This window comes from Lithobates pipiens, unplaced genomic scaffold, assembly GCF_037356315.1.
Source record: "Lithobates pipiens isolate NorthernLeopardFrog02 unplaced genomic scaffold, aLitPip1_a1.2 Scaffold_19, whole genome shotgun sequence".
Classification (NCBI taxonomy): domain Eukaryota; kingdom Metazoa; phylum Chordata; class Amphibia; order Anura; family Ranidae; genus Lithobates; species Lithobates pipiens.
The window spans coordinates 15,220,198-15,242,001 of record NW_027507764.1 but is presented as its reverse complement, the minus strand read 5'-3'; positions in this window follow the sequence as shown (position 1 = coordinate 15,242,001).

Below are 21,804 nucleotides of genomic sequence, written 5' to 3'. Positions count from 1 at the left end.
TAATACTGATATTAAGCAGAAATGTAAATTTTCATCGCCATATGCTCAGAGGAAAGTTTATACAAAAAGATCAACTTTTAAACGAGAGGGTCACATATCTAGGGTTTGTTTGTTGGCTAATAATAATGATATACAAAAGAGGTTGTATTATCCGAAAACCATGCCAAGGCGTCAGGAGGTATACTCTGTACGCTGGTGTAGTAATTTGAAGTATAGAGGTCATAATAATCAAACTTATTTCCCTTCTAAGACCCAAAGGCAAAGATTGCAAACTGAAAATAGTCCATTAAGACAGGAAAGGTTTCATTATGTAGCATATAACAATGTGAAAAATGTTAGCAGTCCTTAAAATGGCTTAGATGGTAAGAATTTTCTGGTTGATGTTTACTTGCTATGAATAAGGTTATTGATTTGAGCTTAAGAGATTTTGTTTTGACGTTTGGAATATTATTGAGGATTTTGATATATTTTTAATATTCTCAAGGATAATCCATTGAATTATTATTTTTTATCAATGTTTCATTGTTATGATTATTATGTTTTTATTTTTGTTTTGTTCAGGCTGAACATTGAAAGGTTTAGTTTACCTGAAAAGAAGGGTAAAAGAATAGCTTTGTACTCAGTAACTGAATACATTTTCAGCTTGGTATTCAACAACAGAGAGTTAGCTGTAGGCAGTAGAACTACAGACACATTCAATTAGCTAAGAAAACAGTTTTGTATGAAGAATTAGTATTTCAACCTGAAATGGTCTCAATTAATGTTGTGAAGAAAATAGACACACAGATTCCTTCAATTTCAGAGGAACAAAAAGGACATGTCGCTTTTTTCTTCTTCTTCGGGTGTCACAAAATTATTATTTTGGTCATTAGACCATAAGTTTGTGTCATGACTAAAAGGGTTTTTGTGTTTCATATATCACAACACCTACAGGCGGGATTCACTAATGATGATGCTTTAATTATTGTTGGGATGTTGATTAATCATGTTTTTCTAGTTTGGGGTATACCAGCACATCTCAGTAGTGACAGAGAATGTGTAAAATCTTGGGAGTAGAACAGAGATTTCATGTATCATATCATCCACAGTCTGCAGGTATTGTTGAGAGGATGAATCGGACAATTAAATCTAGGATTACAAAAATGTTGTTGGACAAAGGAAATACTTGGGTTGATGTTGTTCCATTTAATTTAATGGGTGTAAGAAAGTATTCTCCTTTTGAGAAAGTAAAATGGCGTTTGTGTTACCTCGTGAATTTTTTGTTTACACTTCAAAGAGAGGCGATAGAAAAGTCAAATTGGTTGCAGATATTATGAAAAAAATGGTCTCTCTACACATTTCAGTTGAGAAAGGAAGTTAATTCATGATAAAAAGTGTCATTGTGTTAGCTAAAAATATAAGTCTTTTATATTACAATGTTTCTTGATTAGGAGATTATTAAGAAATAATTTGTATATATACTGATGTGTAGTATTTGTTTTAAGGTAAAAAGGATTGTGTATGTTTAAAATGTTTTTATACATATCAGATTCATAGGCCTACCCTTAGGAATTTAGAATGAGTAACGACCATTGTTTTAGAAATATCTAAACTTTAATTGGCTTTATTATATTTTATTTAGAATATGAATTCTTCATTGTGTGAAAGGAAAACTTTGAATCAATTAATCTATGTTGTGACTTGCGGTAATTGAAAAATTAAACATTTAAAACCTGTCAGGATTTTGATGAATATTGTATATCTTATATATGCTTTTAGAGATAAATGCCTATGTAACTGATATGTTGTTTAGTTTTACTTCCCCTATCTCATTTGTATGTTAACAGATGGTAGCTTTACTATAGTAACCACTCTTTAGCCCACACCCTTGTGAAGGAGGGTTTATTCTTTTGGCGCGAAATCAGAAACTTGAGTTTTTATAATCGAAAGGCTGAAGAGCAGACGCTCTCTTGGAATCCCTACAGCTCTGAAAGAAACATCTCAGCAAACATACATCTCAGCTACATTCAGCATACAAAGTGTTATTCGGCCATTTTAGAAGAAATATTTTTACCGATACTAATAATTTTATCATTGTACTATTTTTGTAAGTATTATTTTCCATTTAAGTGTGTACAATAAAAACACACTTTTTGATTTACGCTGACTCCCAAATAATTAAGGAAATTCGTCTCACAATCTCAATCGGTCTCACCAGATATATATAAGAGATATATATATACATTTTTCAAATATTTTTACATGTCCCGGTCCTTTTCCCCTCTTTTCCTTACTTGAATATCCCCATTTTGTCATAGGGAATAGTGTTTGTAATTGTTTGGTTGGTTCGAGCTTTCAAAGCTGGATCATTGGTATTTATAATCTATGTTTAATTATAAATGTAATATCGTCAATGTAATAGTATTGGTTATCGTTATTGGTTATGTTTATCGTCATATAAATAATAAAGGGCCATGGCCATTCATACCATTTATTAAAGTCTAATAGTATTTTATTATATATCTAAAGTTTAAGTTATGCAATTTAAATTTGTCCTCTAGTCCCATCTGTTTACATGACTAGTGTATAACATATGTGCATCTGCTACCAACCTATACTGCAACTTATTCCCCCATTTAGATAATAAATAAGACCATACAACTTTTGGAGTAAAATAGGCCCTAGCAGCCATTAATTTATTAATCAAAATATCCAAAAATATATAACTCTTTAAATAACGTAAACAATAATAAACAATAACAAAACCATAACAACATCAGTTATGACACACATCAGCTCCCCTTAGTGTTATTCTTTGCAGGTCCACCAATAACACTCAACTATATCCAAAAATATGTCACTGCGGTCCCTCTGACGTGGGTTATTAGGCCTCTAGCCGACAGGCTGACTCAGAGACACCCACCTACCACAATGCCCCATAACCAATTACCAGATAACCTCCGTTAACTGGGGTACCACCCCAGTAGGGCGGGATGACCCACCCTGCACATTGTAAACCCACCCCCTACATTCCCAGCCAATCCTCTAACACTCAGGGCTGACATGCACTTTTCACACAGTCATGCCAGCCCTCTGCCTACAGGGGTTTTGTTAACCCCTGAGGTGCTGAGCTTTACTCACTAATCTCCCGCCTGGCGTGTCTTTGCTAACCATCAGTCAAAGATCGAACCTATCTATTCATAATATCCTTAACATCTTAGCAACCCCTTTAATTATTAATGCCATTATTATCAGTACCCCTGTCCCGGGGTAATCTGCGGGGTTCAGCTGTCCGTTGGACATTCAGAGGCTGCTATGTGTATGAGAAGTGCAGGATCCATGGGCCATACTGATAGCCCAGCCCAGAAGACAACGGGTTCCAGGACTAATCGTACCATCCAGGACAGATTGATACATGCCCCGGCACTGTACCAGGTAACATGTACAGTTAGAGGGGGTTTGTTTTTAGTGGGGGGGTCACTGGCAGTTCCTCTGTGGGCTTTATGTCCAATAATTCCTCTATTGAAGTAGTAGAGTAAGTAGCATGATCAGTATTTGAAAGCTGAAATACACCTTTGTCTGACAAGCATAACACAAGACCTAATTACCGCTTCAAGCAGTATTGAGCAGATTATGCCGACAGTGGACATAGATTGCAAGCTCTTGAAACCAGGCAGGAATTTTAGAAAAAAAAAACACTTTATCTGTAGAATTAGATTGTCAGTTCTTTTAATTTAAACAGCAAGCTTTAAAATTACATTTCTGTTCCAAACAGTTGCACACAATAGGTCCAAGTCATTGCACTCTGTGCACGCATTTTATTTATTTATTGTATTTAACATTTGAAGCAATTTCTGATGCAGTCAGTAAAGTTTCAGATAAGACCCCACACCTCCTAACAAATGAAAAATTCTGTAATCAACAAGGCTGGGTTTTGTACCACGGCAAGAGGCTGGAGGAGTCTCAGGGCTGGTACCAAAGGTGGGTGCCTGGGGACACCATTTTGTAATCAGTACTTTTTTTGTAAAGATTTCATAAGCAGGGATCAAACCACGCAATTAATAAAAGTTGGCCCTTGTGGCAAAGCACACCTAAAACCTCAAATAAATGTACCTTATTTTACTACATAAACACATTGGAGGTGTTTCAGGGGATGTGGCAAAACAAGAGGTTTACACAACCAATCAGGGACAGGGGTATGACCAGTGAACACAGATTTTTCCCTTTGACAAAACCAACCTTACCCCTGCCACCATGGGCTGCGGAAAGAGTCAAAGTTACTAACGGGTACAGTAAGGCTCCATGTACACGGGACGCTGAGGCAAAGTCCTCTGAACATTTTTTTTGACACCTTGAAACCGGCATTTAAAATGGCCGTTTACCGCGTTTGCATGCCGCGTTTAGCCGTGTTTTACCGCGTTTGCGTCTAGAAGCGTTTAGTTAAGATAACATCATAAGACCTTTCCCAAGCTCAAAAAACAGTATTATTTAACTATTTCAGACATTTTGTGAGACCAGAGTGAGTAACAGCAGCTGAGAAAGCAGCAGTGTACTTTTATTTAGCGTGTCACTTGTCACGTCGCCTGCCACAAGTTGCGGATTGTCACTTGCCACAAATTGTGGATTGTCCACTTGCCAGGTAACCTGCCACAATTTGCGAATTGTCATTTGCCACATCACCTGACACAAATTGCAGATTGTCCACTTGCCATGTCACCTGCCACAAGTTTCGGATTGTCCACTTGCCACATCACCTGCCACAAGTTGCACGTCACCTGCCACAGGTTGTGGATTGTCGTTTGCCACGGCACCTGCCACAAGTTGCAGATTGTCCACTTGCTACGTCACCTGCCACAAAGTGCGGATTGCCATTTGCCCCATCACCTGCCACAAGTTGTGGATTGTCCACTTGCCATGTCACCTGCCACAAGTTGTGGATTGTCCACTTGCCACATCACCTGCCCCAAATTGCGGATTGTCTACTTGCCAGGTAACCTGCCACAATTTGCGGATTGTCATTTGCCACGTCACCTGCCACAAGTTGCAGATTGTCCACTTGCCACATCACCTGCCACAAGTTGCAGATTGTCCACTTGCCACGCCACCTGCCACAAGTTGCGGATTGTCCACTTGCCACGTCACCTGCCACAAGTTGCACGTCACCTGCCACAAGTTGCAGATTGTCCACTTGCCACGTCACCTGCCACAAGTTGTGGATTGTCCACTTGCCATTTCACCTGCCACAAGTTGTGGATTGTCCACTTGCCACATCACCTGCCCCACATTGCGGATTGTCTACTTGCCAGGTAACCTGACACAATTTGCGGATTGTAATTTGCCACATCACCTGCCACAAGTTGCAGATTGTCCACTTGCCACGTCACCTGCCACAAGTTGCAGATTGTCCACTTGCCACGTCACCTGCCATAAGTTGCAGATTGTCCACTTGCTACGTCACCTGCCACAAGTTGCGGTTTGTCATTTGCCCCGTCACCTACCACAAGTTGTGGACTGTCCACTTGCCATGTCACCTGCCACAAGTTGTTGATTGTCCACTTACCATGTCACCTGCCACAAGTTGCAGATTGTCCACTTGCTAGGTAACCTGCCACAATTTGCGGATTGTCATTTGCCACGTCACCTGCCACAAGTTGTGGATTGTCCACTTACCATGTCACCTGCCACAAGTTGCGGATTGTCCACTTGCCATGTCACCTGCCACAAGTTGTGGATTGTCCACTTACCATGTCGCCTGCCACAAGTTGCGGATTGTCCACTTGCCATGTCACCTGCCACAAGATGTGGATTGTCCATTTACCATGTCGCCTGCCACAAGTTGTGGAATTTCCACTTGCCACGTCACCTGCCACAAGTTGCGGATTGTCATATGCCACATTATCTGAGACTAGTTGTGGATTGTCCACTTTCCACGTCACCTGTCACAAGTTACGGATTGTCCACTTGCCACGTCACCTGCCACATATTGCAGATTTTCACTTGCCACGTCACCTGCCACAAGTTGTGGATTGTCATTTGCCAAGCCACCTGCCACAAGTTGCGGATTGTCCACTTGTCACGTCACCTGACACATGTTGCAGATTGTCACTTGCCACATCACCTGCCACAAGTTGCAGATTGTCCACTTGCCACGTCACCTGCCACAAGTTGCAGATTGTCCACTTGCCACGTCACCTGCCATAAGTTGCAGATTGTCCACTTGCTACGTCACCTGCCACAAGTTGCGGTTTGTCATTTGCCCCGTCACCTACCACAAGTTGTGGACTGTCCACTTGCCATGTCACCTGCCACAAGTTGTTGATTGTCCACTTACCATGTCACCTGCCACAAGTTGCAGATTGTCCACTTGCTAGGTAACCTGCCACAATTTGCGGATTGTCATTTGCCACGTCACCTGCCACAAGTTGTGGATTGTCCACTTACCATGTCACCTGCCACAAGTTGCGGATTGTCCACTTGCCATGTCACCTGCCACAAGTTGTGGATTGTCCACTTACCATGTCGCCTGCCACAAGTTGCGGATTGTCCACTTGCCATGTCACCTGCCACAAGATGTGGATTGTCCATTTACCATGTCGCCTGCCACAAGTTGTGGAATTTCCACTTGCCACGTCACCTGCCACAAGTTGCGGATTGTCATATGCCACATTATCTGAGACTAGTTGTGGATTGTCCACTTTCCACGTCACCTGTCACAAGTTACGGATTGTCCACTTGCCACGTCACCTGCCACATATTGCAGATTTTCACTTGCCACGTCACCTGCCACAAGTTGTGGATTGTCATTTGCCAAGCCACCTGCCACAAGTTGCGGATTGTCCACTTGTCACGTCACCTGACACATGTTGCAGATTGTCACTTGCCACATCACCTGCCACAAGTTGCAGATTGTCATTTGCCACGTCACCTGCCACAAGTTGGGGATTGTCCACTTGCCATGTCACCTGCCACAAGTTGCAGATTTTCACTTGCCATGTCACCTGCCACAAGTTGTGGATTGTCATTTGCCACGTCACCTGCCACAAGTTGCAGATTGTCATTTGCCATGTCACCTACCACAAGTTGCGGATTGTCCACTTGCCACATCGCCTGCCACAAGTTACGAATTGTCACTTGACACATGTTGCGGATTTAGTGTAAATGGGAAATCTGAGGTCTTTTTGACCTGTCATGCTTTTTTGTATTACAGGGGATGTTTTTTTTTTTTATAATTCAAAGTTTTATTAAACATATTTTTTCTATCCATGTACAGACACCTCTTCAATTCCAATATCTTATCTTTCAATATTCTCTTTAAGATTAAGGCTTGGGAGAGGAATTTTCTACTTCTTTGGTTCGATTCTAGTCAAAATTGCCCATTTTCTCATTTACGTTTCCCTTTCCCTCTTGCTAATTATTCTACTGTGTGTGTTCAATCCTATATTTACATTTATATCTTTTGTGTAAAATCATTTTACCCCTTGATGATACTTATAATTCTTCCACCTAATACTTATTTCATCTCCATCTGTGCCCATGATTGTCATGAAATCCTTCACGTGAAAAAGAGAAAAGAGAGAAAAAAAAATAAAAATAAGGGAGGAATGGGGAGAAGAAGACAGGGGAGAAGAAACCCTCCCCCTCTTCCCTCCTTTGTGCTACCAATATCCAATGTGCGCTTTCCTATCCTCTTAATACTTTTGATATTTTCCTACTCCATGTGTTCTTATCTGTATTCGTGTTATTGTCCTCCTTGTGAGAGCATTTTCCCAATATAAAATTTAGTGCACCTTTTTTCCTACTTATACTTCCTCCACCTATTTCTCCTTTCCTCCCCCTATGTGTCTCTAATTTTTAATTTAAATCCCCAGAGAATAAATACGTGAGAGATAAATAAGAAAAGGACAAAAAAAATTGAAAAGGTTAATTGCATTTACCTAACTTATTTCTTATCCCCCCCCCCCTCTCCACCCTCTTTTAAAATTTAATAATATTAAGATTCTAACCAAGAAGAGGGCCTCCCCCTCCCTCGACTCAACTTTTACATATAACTTCATATTCAACCTTAACATGGATATATAACATAAAAAAAACAACAAGGAGTAACAGTTTTGGTTCCGCTGTCTGTTCAACTCTATCACTTCTCTTCTGTAGCATCTCCTATTATTTTTTGGCAAATATTTATTTTTCTAGATCTTCCCTATGTTCATCCCAACCTTCCCATGTTACCACAAATTTATCTTGTTTATTTCTTATCCTATATATCCATCGCTGTCAGGGCTGGCTTAGCCCTTCCTCCTCTGGGCTGGCCACTCAGCTGTCGGCTAATTGCCAGCTCTCTTCTCTCTCCACAGTTACCAGCTGTTCCTGATGATGCTCGTCTGACCTGCCTATTTAAAGCCTTCCAGATCACTTGTCCTCTGTCTTCGCATTGGTCACATCACAAGGAACCATCTCCTGCTGTTTGTTTCAAGATTGGCTTGCTGACATCCCTCCTGGCTCCTTATCCTGCTTGCAGTTGCTCTCCTTGGATCCCTGACTTCTGGCCTGGCTGATTACCCGATCTGGTTAATGAACTTTGGACTGGCTGACTACCCGATCTGGTTACTGGACTCTGGCTATGCTTGACTACGCTTTTTCTATTTACCTTTTTATTTTTATTAATAAACAAGTGTGATTTTATTGTACTTCTGTCTCAGTCTGATTCCTGGTTCCTGACAATCGCTCTGCCTCCCTTATTTCCTGTACTTCCTTCTTCCAGTCTTTCAATGCTGGGCAGGTTGCTTGTTTTCAGTATCTGGGAATTCGTTTCTTCGCTGCATTTAATAGGTGGGGGGTTACACTATCTTTATATCTCCCTCCGGTATCCATAGTGCCATGGAACAGACAGTGCCAGGGGCCAAACTCCAGCTGCCCCTTTGAGGCCCTACTGATCCATGGGGCTAAGTCTTCCCAGAAATTCCTTATCCCTTGACAATTACATCAAATATTTAGAAAGGTTCCTATCTCCCCACACCCTCTCCAACACCTATTATCTGCATTTTTGTATATTTGTGCCAGTCTTACTGGTGTTCTATACCATCTGGTCAAAAATGTATATGACATCTCCTGTATAGCTGAACTGCTTGATAGGGAATATGTTGCTCCAATTAATTTTTTTATTTGTGTTGTCGAAAAGTTATGTTCTAATTCCTTTTCCCACTCTCTTATGAAATAGGGTATGGTATTCTTTTCTTCCTTCGAAACCAATTTGTACTTTTGGGACAATAGAGGTTTTGGACTATTTTTCTACACATCTTTTCAAATATAGTAAGGGTGTCCTGAGATCTTATCTGCAACTCCCCAAGAGAATATCTTGAAATTCTTCTTTGCTTTGTATCATCCGTACTTCAATATGTCTACTTTTTATTTCTGGTATCACATAATTTGTCTTATAATTTGTACATGTAATTTATTTTAACATAAAATAAAATTTTTTGAACAAGATCTTTTTTTTTTGCAAATATAATTTTTATTCAGAATTTTCACACATATAGGGTAGAGCCCCCAAACAAGAAGGTACAACATAGACAGTGAAGGTCGCAGCCTCCCGAATGTGCAGCACAGTAACAGAAAGTACGACTACCAGCCTTGCATTACACCGTGAATAGTGAGTCGACCCCACCCGGATCACTCCCTCATCCGATTCCGGTAGAAGGGCCACAGATATACCAAGTCCAGTTAAGATCCCAAGGTCCGGGCCCGCAGGCAGAGGTCAAGGCCGCTGTGAGCAGGCAATAGGTCGCAGTCATAAGAAAAGGTAGGCAGTGAGCGCACAAACAAGAGAAAGAGGGGGGGGGGTGAGAGATGTAGAAAGGGGAGTGGAATAGGATAGAGAAGCAGTGAGGAGAGAGGGGGAGGGTTTAGGAAAGCGGAGGATAAGGGAAGGAGGGACAGGGAATAGATTAGGGAAGGGGAGTGGAGGTGATTCGGAGTACCCCACATGGACGCCTGTTAACTAACCCATCTCCACCTATCGCCCGAAAAGGGTTCTGCCTTCTGTCGAGTTCACAAACGCATTCCAAAGGGACCAGGTCCTTCGGTAGACTTCCTGCCTATCCTGGGCAGTCATTATCAAATCCTCCATTTTGTTAATTTCTTCCACCTTCCGTAGCCACATTGCCACGGAAGGGGGAGTTTGTTGCTTCCAGAGCAAAAGGGATACAAGATTTGGCCGCATTGGTGAGATGGCGCAGTATTGACCGTGCATATTTCCTAGAGGGCAGGTCCGACACATGTAAGAGGAAGAACGCCGGGTCATTCGGGATTTGCCACATCGTGAATTTTTGGGCTATGTTTCGGACTGCTGTCCAAAAGTCCGAGAGCTTGGGGCAGGACCAAAAAACATGCAGGATTGTACCTCCATCCTCCCCACATCGCCAGCAATGTGCAGACGCGTCCGGGAAGATAAGGTGAAGGCGGCTAGGAGTCAGGTACCATCTCGTGAGGATTTTATAATTCAACTCCTGCGTTTTGGTGCATATTGAAGATTTCAGGGCGAACCGCAGAACCTGTGCAATTTGCGCGGGTGTGAAGGTGTGACCCAGATCCCCCTCCCATTTCGCGAGACTAGAGATACGGTGCAGTTGTGGTGGGGTATTCAGTAATACATACATTTTAGAGAGAAGTCGGGAGATGGGTTCCGTGCCAGAGAAGTATTCCTCAAACACGGTCAGCTGTCTGGAATAATCCGTGGGGTTCGGGATGGACTGAAGAAAGTGATGTAGACGCGCGGTGTTCCAAAAATCCAGACCATAGGGTCACCGATAGAAACCCAGCCGTCACGTGCTACAAACTGAGAGGCCCTAGTAAGGTTGGAGTCCCGCAACCGTCTAAACTGCATAGTCGGTAGACCCGGCAGGAATCTAGGGTTACCGAGGATTGGTGTCAGCGGCGACACCGCGGTCATCAGGGAGTGTTGGAATGCCACCTTCTCACTCTGGTAGAGGGTGTTGCCTATAAGAGGGTGAGCTTTCACTTCCTTCGGTAACGCGTCTCTGCACCAGAGAGCAGACTTCAATGGGACTGAACACTGGTGTTGCTCTATTTGGGCCCATAATTTGGTGGTGAGGTTGCGACCCCAATCAATCACCCTACTCAGATGGGAGGCGCTGTAATACTGCTTGATGTCTGGTAACGCCACACCGCCGTGTCGTTTCGGAAGTGATAGTTGGGAACGTGGTATCCGAGGCTGCTTCTGTGCCCAGACAAAGCGGGCAAACAGTGTCTGTACCTGTTTAAAATATGCAGGTGGGATTTTGATCGGCAGAGTCTGAAATAGATACAAAAATTTGGGTAAGATGCACATTTTCAGTAAATTACATCTACCGAACCAGGAATGTGTCCCTTTGTGCCATGAGTCCAAAAGCAGCTGCGTCTTAGTAAGTAAGGGGGGGAAATTGCATGTGTACAGGTCCGAAAGGTCTGGAGGAATGTTAGTGCCTAGGTAAGTCAGGGCGGTCGTCGTCCACTTGAAATGGAAGCTGGATTGCAAAGTGGGGAGCAATCGTGGCGGTATCAGTATCCCCATGGCTTCTGATTTGGTGAAGTTGATCTTTAGGTTAGATAGCTTCCCGTACACCTCAAACTCTTTGAGCAGGTTAGGTAAGGAGATGCTGGGGTTAGTCAGTGTGAAAAGCATATCGTCGGCATATGCCGAGAGTTTGTGTTGCGCACCCCCCACAACTACTCCCTGTATGTCTGGGTTCAGTCTCACCGTGGCTAAAAAGGGTTCTAGAGATAATGCGAACAGGAGAGGAGATAGTGGGCAACCCTGGCGCGTCCCATTGGTTATCGGTAAGGGAGTTGACAGCGTCCCATTAACTTTAACTTGGGCTGTCGGCCTGGAGTATACCCCAGATATACGTGCAATCATCCGGTCCCCCAATCCCACGTGTCGGAGTACTGCAAACATAAATGGCCAGTTCACACGGTCAAAAGCCTTTTCAGCATCCGTGTTTAACAGGACACATGGTGATCCCGCTTTTCTCACCACATGAATCAGATTAAGCACCTTCGTGGTACTATCTCGGGCCTCACGGGAGGGAATAAATCCAACCTGATCCAAATGAATCAGTTGCTGGAGATGGCCTGCCAGCCTAGTAGCCAAGATCTTGGTGTAAATTTTTAGATCTATATTTAGGAGAGAAATCGGCCGGTAACTACCGCAGGATGCCGGGTCTTTCCCCTCTTTATGAATCACCGAGATGTGAGCAGCTAAGGAATCTCTAGTGAACTCCCCGCCCGCCCCTATTGCGTTGAATAGTGCAAGCATGGGCTGCAAAGTCGTTTATAGTATTGCAGCGTATAGCCGTCTGGTCCCGGAGCCTTCCCCGGCTTCATCGTCCCTATAGCCCTATGAATTTCCGTCAAGGTAATGGGGGATTCCAGTTCCTCCCTCACCGCCGGTGACAAGGAGGGCATTTGAGACTTTTCTAGGTAGTCGGACAAGGCTGTCGGAGGTGGGGGGTGCATCTGTAGATTGTACAGTTCTGAATAAAAATTCCTGAACTCACGGGTAATATGCATGGGTAATTGGATTTTCCGTCCCCCCGGTGCCACGATATGGGGAATATATGTCAGAAGCCTACGTTCCCTGACCAGTCTCGCCAGTAGCTTTCCACACTTGTCACCTGTTTCGTAAGTCATCCTGCGGCAAAATTGAATGGCAGCTTTAGCTCTATAATGAAGTATATCCGTAATCTGCTTCCTGACGGTCAGTAGGTCATTTTCAGAGGATTGTGAGGGAACGTGTTTGTGTCTGGCCTCTATGACGTGTAGCTGTTCTAAAAGCTGGTTCAGCTGTTCGGTGCGTTCTCGCTTTAGCCGTGCCCCGCGCACTACCGTCTTGTGGGCCTCCCACAGAACACCCGGAGTACAGTCTGGGAGGTCATTTTCCTGTAAATAGCAATGCAATGTTTTGGTGACATCATCCAGAACTTCCGGGGTCTGTAAGAGACTTTCGTTCAGTCGCCAAAATCTATTCGTCAGGGAGGAAGCGTCAGACAGTCTGTAAGTAAGGAAGATCGGCGCATGGTCTGACCATGTCCTGTCGCCGATGGAAGAGCATTCAACCGCGTGCAATTGGGAATGGGGAATCAGAAAGTAATCAATTCTGGTATAAAGTTTGTGCATGGGGGAGTAAAACGTGTAATCTCGTTTGCCCGAATGTTGGAGCCTCCAGACATCTATAAGTTGTGAGTCGTGTAGTGTCTTCGCAATGCGTTTAAGCTGAGCGATCGGCATGGAGGTCTGACCAGACGAAGTGTCTACAGATGGGACCAGCGGGGCATTAAAATCTCCCCCGAGCAACAATTGCCCAACTTTAAATTCCTGTAATTTTTCCATGGTCCTCTCTAGAAAAGTGGCTTGAAGTTCGTTAGGGGCGTATACGGCCGCTAAAGTCACCTGTACGTGGCCAAGAAGCCCCTTAAGAAACACATATCGGCCTGAAGGATCTAATAGGGATCCCTGGCATCACCACGGAAGTTTACCAGAGAGGAGTATGGAGACCCCTTTGGATTTAGCTAGCGGGTTGGCCAAATGATACGTCCACGGGTAGTGTCTATTGCGTAGGTATGGCAATGCATTTGGTTTAAAATGTGTCTCTTGTATAAAGGCAATATCAGCATGTAATCTTTTTAGATCAGCCAGAAGAATGCGACGCTTTTCAGGCGTATTAAGGCCCTTTGCGTTAAGTGATAGTATGTTCACATGTGATACCGACATAATCAAACCGGGGGAACCTCCAAACCGGAGAAAAGGGGAGTAAGGAGAGAAAGGGGGGGGACACCGGGGCGGGCAGACGGGGTCGGTAAGAAGGGAGAGAGGTTTCAGGAAGGGTCAGAGCGGGGTGAGGGTGGGGACGGGGGTGGGGCGGGGAGGGGAGGGAGGGGGAAAGGGTCCAGAAGGGGGGGTGTAGCGAGAAAAAGCAGAAAGAGAGAAAGGAGAGATAGAGACAAGAAAATCCGAAGACAGATGCTGGCATAGAAAGAGAGGGGACAGAAGAGGGGAGAAATAGAGAGGAGAAGGGAAAAAGAAAAACACAAAGAACCGTAACATGGGAGTGGGCCTATTGCCCCCGTCTCCCTATAACACAAATAAGAGCATATAATTTCCCAGGGGGAACAAACCGCACCCCCGGTGAAATATGCCAGCCTATTGGTGAGGACGAGACTGACAGGAAACTAGGTAGCCAGCTCCACAGGCCCGCCTCCCACCTCTTGTAGGTCACAGATGCACCATGTATAACACCTCAAAACCATAGAACAGAAACATAGAAAATAAATAACCAAACCAAAAATTAACAGTGCAAGTAAATCTTACAAATAAAGCAGAGGACTATAATAATGAGCAGCAACCCAGGTAAGGTGGTTAGCAGGTCATACCGTATCCGGGCAGGGCAACCAGAGGCCCCCCTGGGCACATACAACCATCCTTACTTCCGAGTCCCACAACCTCCCCCTTCCCCGAACACCCCCCACCCTCCTTGAACAGCAAGTGCCGCCCGCCGGGATACCCGGCCAGATGCGTCCTCCCCATCTTATCAAAAAATAAAATGCAAGACAATAAACGTAGTGACATAAAGTAAGAGAATAAAAAATGAAAAACATCCCACCTCCCTCCCCATGGAGAACATTGCAATCAGGTCCCATAGCCACTCAGCAAACATAAGGGCTGGCAGACGTCCGAGCGCCTGAGCCAAGAGTACCGGTTGTGCAAAGATACTCCCTGTCTGGACCGGTTACAAGGGCGGTCTGGCCGATATATCACCCCGGCAGCGTCCGTCTACTGGGCCTAGACGTCCCCGCCACAGGCAATGGAAGAACTGTCTGACACAATAGTGGGGAGCCAGTCCGCTCGTTGAGGAGCGTTGTCACAGCAGTGAAGTCCAACAGGTAATCCTTCCCGGCACCAAACCAGAGTCAGCGAGAGGCAATGCCCCCTATCAAGGGGCCCGGAGCATGTGAAGGCATCCCATCGTAGGTGACACAGAAGTAGTGACTCGTGTCTCAGCTTGCGACCCGGTATAAAGAGACGAGCTGCCGCACGAGGTACAGTCTCCCAGATAGGTAGTCAATAGAGCGGCTCTATAAACGGCTCCATGGTGAGGAGGGGAGGTCAGGGTAGTAGTAAGAAGGTAGCTAAGGGGGGGGTGTCATCCGCGCAGGCCTTAGCCGCAGTCCAGGACAGCGGCATAACATAAATGACGGTGGCGGTGGCGACGATTATAATGGCGGTGGCGAGAGGGGGGGAGGTGGGGAGCAGTGGACAAGGGATCAAAAAGCAAAAGTTACCTTAAAGCTCGTGGGAGTCCTCCCCTGTGCCCTGGGTCTGCGGCGTTGTCGCTGCTGTCTGGGCGACAAGTCCCCTCGTCGTCCACGGTTTGGGTCTTGTTCCTGCGGACGGGGCAGAGACGCCAGCCAGTTCGGGACAGCGATAGGCTCCACATCCAGGAAACCGAACAAAGCAGGTAGGGAGTCCATGGCACGAAGAGTGAAGACTCTCTGGTCTTTGCGGAACGTGACCGACAGCGGGTAGCCCCAGCGGTATGTAGCACCACAACGGCGTGCAAGGTCCAGCAAGGGCTTCAGTAAGGCACGCCGCTGAAGGGTGGCACGGGAGATGTCCGGGAGGATCCTCACCTCTGCACCATCAAATTCCAAGGTAGGGGCCTCCCAGGACTTCCGCAAAACCTCCTCTTTGAGGCCATAATGATGCAGCCGACAAACAACGTCCCGCGGCCTAGTCAAATCCGCGGACTTGGGGCCCAGAGCACGGTGCACCCTGTCAAACTCCAGTCGGGATGGCAATTCCACTCCAGGGATACTGCGGAAGATTGCAGCGACAGTGTCCGCTAGATCCTCTGATCCCGTCGCCTCAGGCAGCCCCCGCAGCCGCAGGTTGTTTCTGCGGCTGCGGTCTTCCATCTCTTCCAGCCGCAATTGTTGTGCGAGTAGCATGTCCACATGGGCTGCTTGTGAGGCCTCCATTGCTTCCACCCGTAGCTACAGGGCCAATAGGGAATGTTCTCCTCCAGCAACCCTAGTCGCCAGGTCCTTCACCTCTCCCCTGACGAGAGCTATCTCCTTGCGGTGAGTCTCCTCCACCTTATCGATCAAGGCGGTGATGTCGGCTCTCGTGGGGAGAGCTTGTAACAGCAGGCGGAGGTCCGCATCCACCGGCTGCGCCTGTCGTGGGGTCTCCATAGCGTCCAGGTCAGCACTGTGGGTCGCCAGGGGTGTTCCCATGTACGGAGCAGGCAGGGAAGCCTGAGAGGTCTCTGAATCCAGGTCCGGCGAGGAGCAAGTAGCTCGGTCAGCGTCCGCGTGGGCGCGCTCCGCCGCCATATTGGGGCCTGAGGAGCGGTGCTGAGAAAGATGAAAAAGTCTCCCAATATCACCCGAATGCGATGCAGGAGTCGGTGGTCGGGTAGATTTGCCGTGCTTTTGTGTGGTCTTCTTCTTTGAGGTGGGCATAGTGCGGTCCAACTGTATAGTTTATCCCTTAAGGTGAGAGACGGCCGGGAGCTCAAGCGTTGCACGTCTCTACCCTTCCATGTCCAGGCCACGCCCCCTTTAAACAAGATCTTATCTGCAACTCTATTTTCTTAAAAAAACTTTTTATTTGGTTATACCTCCATCCTGATAATAATCTCCCTCCTTGTTGCAATTCCATCTCCCTTTGTGGCAGTAAAACTCCTGATGGGGCATATCTTAGACACATCGCATTTCCTTCTAATTCCCATGGTCCCAATACCCCTTTTTCCTCCCCCGGGGGGAACCAAGGGAACCCTCCTAATAGTGCCAGAGGGGATATCCCTGGGGCGTATTTGCCTGTCTTGTTCAATCTGTCCCACACTGCCAATGTGTTTCGTGTTAGTGGAGATGTTCTTTTAGATAGACCCCTGTGCTTTTCTGGTATCCAGGGTGCGCCCGCTAGTTCTCTTTCTGCCATTCTCTTCTCCATCCTTACCCATTCTTTCTCCTCGCCCTCATGGCACCAATTCAGTATTCGAACTAGTGTCATAGCTCTGTAATATCTCATCATGTCCGGAAGTCCCACCCCCCCCTTCATCCTTCCCTCTGTATAAGATTTTATGGGCTATTCTTGCGTTTCCATTTTCCCAGATAAATTCTAAAAATATCTTACGTATTTTTTTAAAAAACTTTTGGGGTAACGCTATGGGTAGTGTATATAGAACGTACAATAGTCGAGGCACTACATTCATTTTCAGTGCATTAACCCTCCCCAACAATGTCAAAGTCTGACCTTTCCATCTCTTTAGATCTTCTTCTATTCTTATTAATAAAGGACTATAATTTTGTTCATACAATGCTTTTACATTTGCTGATATATGAACTCCTAGGTAAAATAGTGACTTCTTATTCCATATAAACGGATAGTTATTTTGTAGGGTCACTCTTAAAGCTGATGGAATCTGTATAGGCAGTAGCATTGGTTTTTCTGCATTAACCTTAAAGTTTGTCCATATCGCTTCACTTCCTACATTACCTCTTTATAGAGTCTTGTGGATTCGTCAGAGATAATAACAAATCATCAGCATATGCTGATACTTTATATTCTCTATCACCATCTCTATTCCCCTTATCTTCCCATTACCTCTAATTCTACATAAGAATGGTTCTAATACCAAGGAAAAGAGAATTGGGGACAGGGGGCATCCCTGCCTTGTTCCATTCCATATGTCAAACCCTTCTGATAATGTTCCATTCACCTTTACTCTTGCCCTTGGACCTGAGTATAAAGCCATCACCCAACCCATCATTCTCTCACCCAGCCCTATTACTTTCAGTACTTCTTCCATAAATCTCCAATTTACTCTATCAAAAGCCTTCTCGGCATCCATAGATAGCATTATTCCTGGGGTCTTTTTACCTCCATTCTGCATCCAATATAACATGTGTAAGGCTCTGATAGTATTGTCTCTAGTTTCTCTACCTGGCATAAATCCGGTCTGGTCAATATGTACCACATGTGTAATTTTCTCTTGTAATCTTGTGGCTAAAATCTTAGCTAGTAACTTTGTGTCCGTATTTAAGAGCTATATGGGTCTATAATTGGGACATAGTCCCGGATCCTTCCCTTGTTTGGGTATAACTGTCACAAAGGCTGGTAATGCTTCTGGGGGTATCGGCTTTTCGGTTGTTATCTGATTAAAATATCTGCATAATGGTATGGCCAGGACTTCTTTATATTTTTTATAATAAATGCTCGTAACTCCGTCCGGTCCTGGACTCTTCCCATTAGGCACATTTTCTATAGCTTTCTTTATTTCCTCCACAGATATCTCTTCTTCCAATTTCTCCACTGTCTCCAGAGGAAGAGATGGAAGTGTGGACTCCTTAATATAATCTCTTATTTCTTTTCCTTGTTCTCCTTCCTCCATCCCAGATATTGCACCTTTAATATTATATAAGTTCTTATAAAAATTTTCAAATTCTTTTGCTATAGATTTAGTGTCTATTATCTGTTTATCCCCATTTCTTATACTATGGGCATGAGAGGATTCCCCTTGTTTTTTTAATTGATTGGCTAATAATTTACCGCACTTATTCCCGTGCTCATAGAATCTATGTGCCAGGAATCTATATTTGTTTTTAATCTTCCTATCTATATGGTGAATAAGGTCTCCTCTCAGTCTTTCCAGCTGTCTAGTCTCTTCCGGGTGAGGACTCTTTTTATGTTTTGTTTCTAGCTCCTGTATTTTCCTAACTAGATCTTCCATCTCTTTTTTTTTCCCTTTTTACTCTTGAGCGATGTGCTATTAATGCCCCCTTCACCACCGCCTTGTGGGCTGCCCATATCACTTGCTCCGCCACTTCTGATGTGTTTTCTTCAAAATAGCTTACTATTTTATTATGAATATCTTCCGATATCTGTTTATCATCCAAAAGAATTTCATTTAGTCTCCATATCCTTTCCCGTTTACCACTCATCACTAGCTGAAATGTCATCGCCACCGGTGCATGGTCCGAGATCAATATTATCCCGATTTTTATCTCCTTCACATATTCTAGATAATACTGATCTACCATAAACTTATCTAGTCTAGAATATACTTTATGAGTTTTTGAATAATGACTATAGTCTTTTACCCCTTCATTATACATGCCAACAGTCTACTAGGTGTATTTGTTTTATGCATTTTTTTCACTTGGAAAGACCAATCCACCATCATTACATTACCCTCATAACCATTTCACACCCTTCTTCTGGAAAAAAACAAAACCCAATTAACCACTTGACCACTGGGCACTTAAACACCCTTAATAACCAGACCAATTTTCAGCTTTCGGTGCTCTCACATTTTGAATGACAATTACTCAGTCATGCAACACTGGACCTATATGAAATTTTTGTCCTTTTTTTCACACAAATGGAGCTTTCTTTTGGTGGTATTTAATCACCGCTGGTTTTTTTTTTTTTGTGCTATAAAAGAAAAAATACAGAAAATTCTGTAAAAAAAATGAATTTTTCTTTGTTTCTGTTATAAAATTTAGCAGATTAGTAATTTTTTCTTCATAAATTTTGGCCAAAATTTATACCACTACATATCTTTGGTAAAAATAAGTACAAATTGGTGGATATTATTTGGTCTTTGTGAAAGTTATAGAGTCCACAAGCTATGGTACCAATATCTGAAAATTGATCACACCTGAAGTACTGACGGCCTATTTCAATTCTTGAGACCCTAACATGCCAGAAAAGTACAAATACCCCCCAAATGACCCCTTTTTGGAAAGAAGACATTCCAAGGTATTTAGTAAGAGGCATGATGAGTTTTTTGAAGTTGTAATTTTTCCCCACAATTCTTTGCAAATTCAAGATTTTTTTACTTTTTTTTTTTTTCACAAAATTTTCATATTATCAGTTTATTTCTCACACAGCATATGCATACCACAAATTACACCCCAAAACACATTCTGCTATTACTCCCGAGTACGGTGATACCACATGTGTAAGACTTTTACACAGTGTGGCCACATACAGAGGCCCAACATGCATGGAGCGCCATCAGGCGTTCTGGAGCACCCAGGACAATTCTGACATTTCTCTCCTACATGTAAAAATCATCATTTATTTGCTAGAAAATTACATAGAATCCCAAAACATTATATATGTTTTTTAGCAAACACCCTGGAGAATACAATAGTGGTCATTGCAACTTTTTATCTCGCACGGTATTTGCGCAGCAATTTTTCGAATGCTTTTTTTTGAAAAAAAAACTGTTTTGTGCTTAAAAAAAAACAAAACACAGTAAAGTTAGCCCAATTTTTGCATAATGTGAAAGATGAAGTTACACCGAGTAAATCGATACCTAACATGTCACTCTTCAAAATTGCACAGGCTCGTGGAATGGCGCCAAACGTCGCTACTTAAAAATCCCCATAGGCGACGATTTAATTTTTTTTTTACTGGTTATATGTTTTGAGTTACAGAGGAGGTCTAGGGCTAGAATTATTGCTCTCGCTCTAACGTTCGCAGCGATACCTCACATGTGTGGTTTGAACACCGTTTTCATATGTGGGCGGGACTTACGTATGCGTTCACTTCTGCATACGAGCACATGGGGACAGGGGCGCTTTAAAAAAAAAAAAATTATTGTTCATTTTACTTTATTTATTTTAGTTTGACATTTTTTTCCCCAAAAATAAATTTTTTGATCACTTTTATTCCTATTACAAGGAATGTAAACATCCCTTGTAATAGGAATATGGCATGACAGGTCCTCTTTACAGTGAGATATGGGGTCAATAAGACCCCGCATCTCACCTCTAAGCTGGGAAGCCTGAAAAAAAAAAAAGATTCTGGATTTGATCGTATTGGCGAGTCGGTAGAAGCACCGGAGGGCGGCGGGAGGGGGGGTGTCTATGGCTGGGTATTGCAGGGTATCACCGACTATGGCTGGGTATGGCTGGGTATCTCAGAGTATGGCTGGGTATCTCAGAGTATGGCGTTGCAGAGTATTGTGTTGCAGAGCATTGCAGGATATTGGAGGGTGTAGCAGAGCATTGCGGAGTGTTGCACGGTATTGGCGGGTGTTGCAGAGTGTTGCAGGGTATTGGTGGGTGTTGCAGAGCATTGCAGAGCGTTGCAGAGTGTTGCAGAGTGTTGCAGGGTAATGCAGAGTATTGCAGAGTATTGCAGGGTATTGCAGGGTATTGCAGAGTAATGCAGGGTATTGCAGAGTATTGCAGAGTATTGCAGGGTATTGCAGAGTATTGCAGGGTATTGCAGAGTATTGCAGGGTATTGCAGGGTAATGCAGGGTAATGCAGGGTAATGCAGAGTAATGCAGAGTAATGGCAGGGTATTGCAGGGAATTGAGGGGTTAATTTTCGGTGAGCAGCGATGTGGGCACTGCAGATGCAGCCCACATCGCTGCTGACACCGATCTCTTCCCCCTCCGCTGTTCCGATCGGTACAGAGAGGGGGAGGGAGGAACCGGCGTCATAACATGACGCCGGTTTGTTTACAAGTGATCACTCCGTCATTTGATGGAGCGATCACGTGGTAAACGGCCGCTATGATCCGGCGGTCACGGATGCTCTCCCAGGGGGCGCGCGAGAGCGGAATTCTGGGAGGACGTCATATGACGGCCTCCCAGAGTTAAGAAACCGCCCTGTAGCCGTCATTCGCCTATAGGGCGGTTATTAAGTGGTTAATAAATAAATAAATTAATTTTTTCATTCCCTTCTCCCTCCCCCCACCACCCCCATCACACAAAATTCTGGGGAAAAGAGTCATTATTTTGTTACTCTGGACC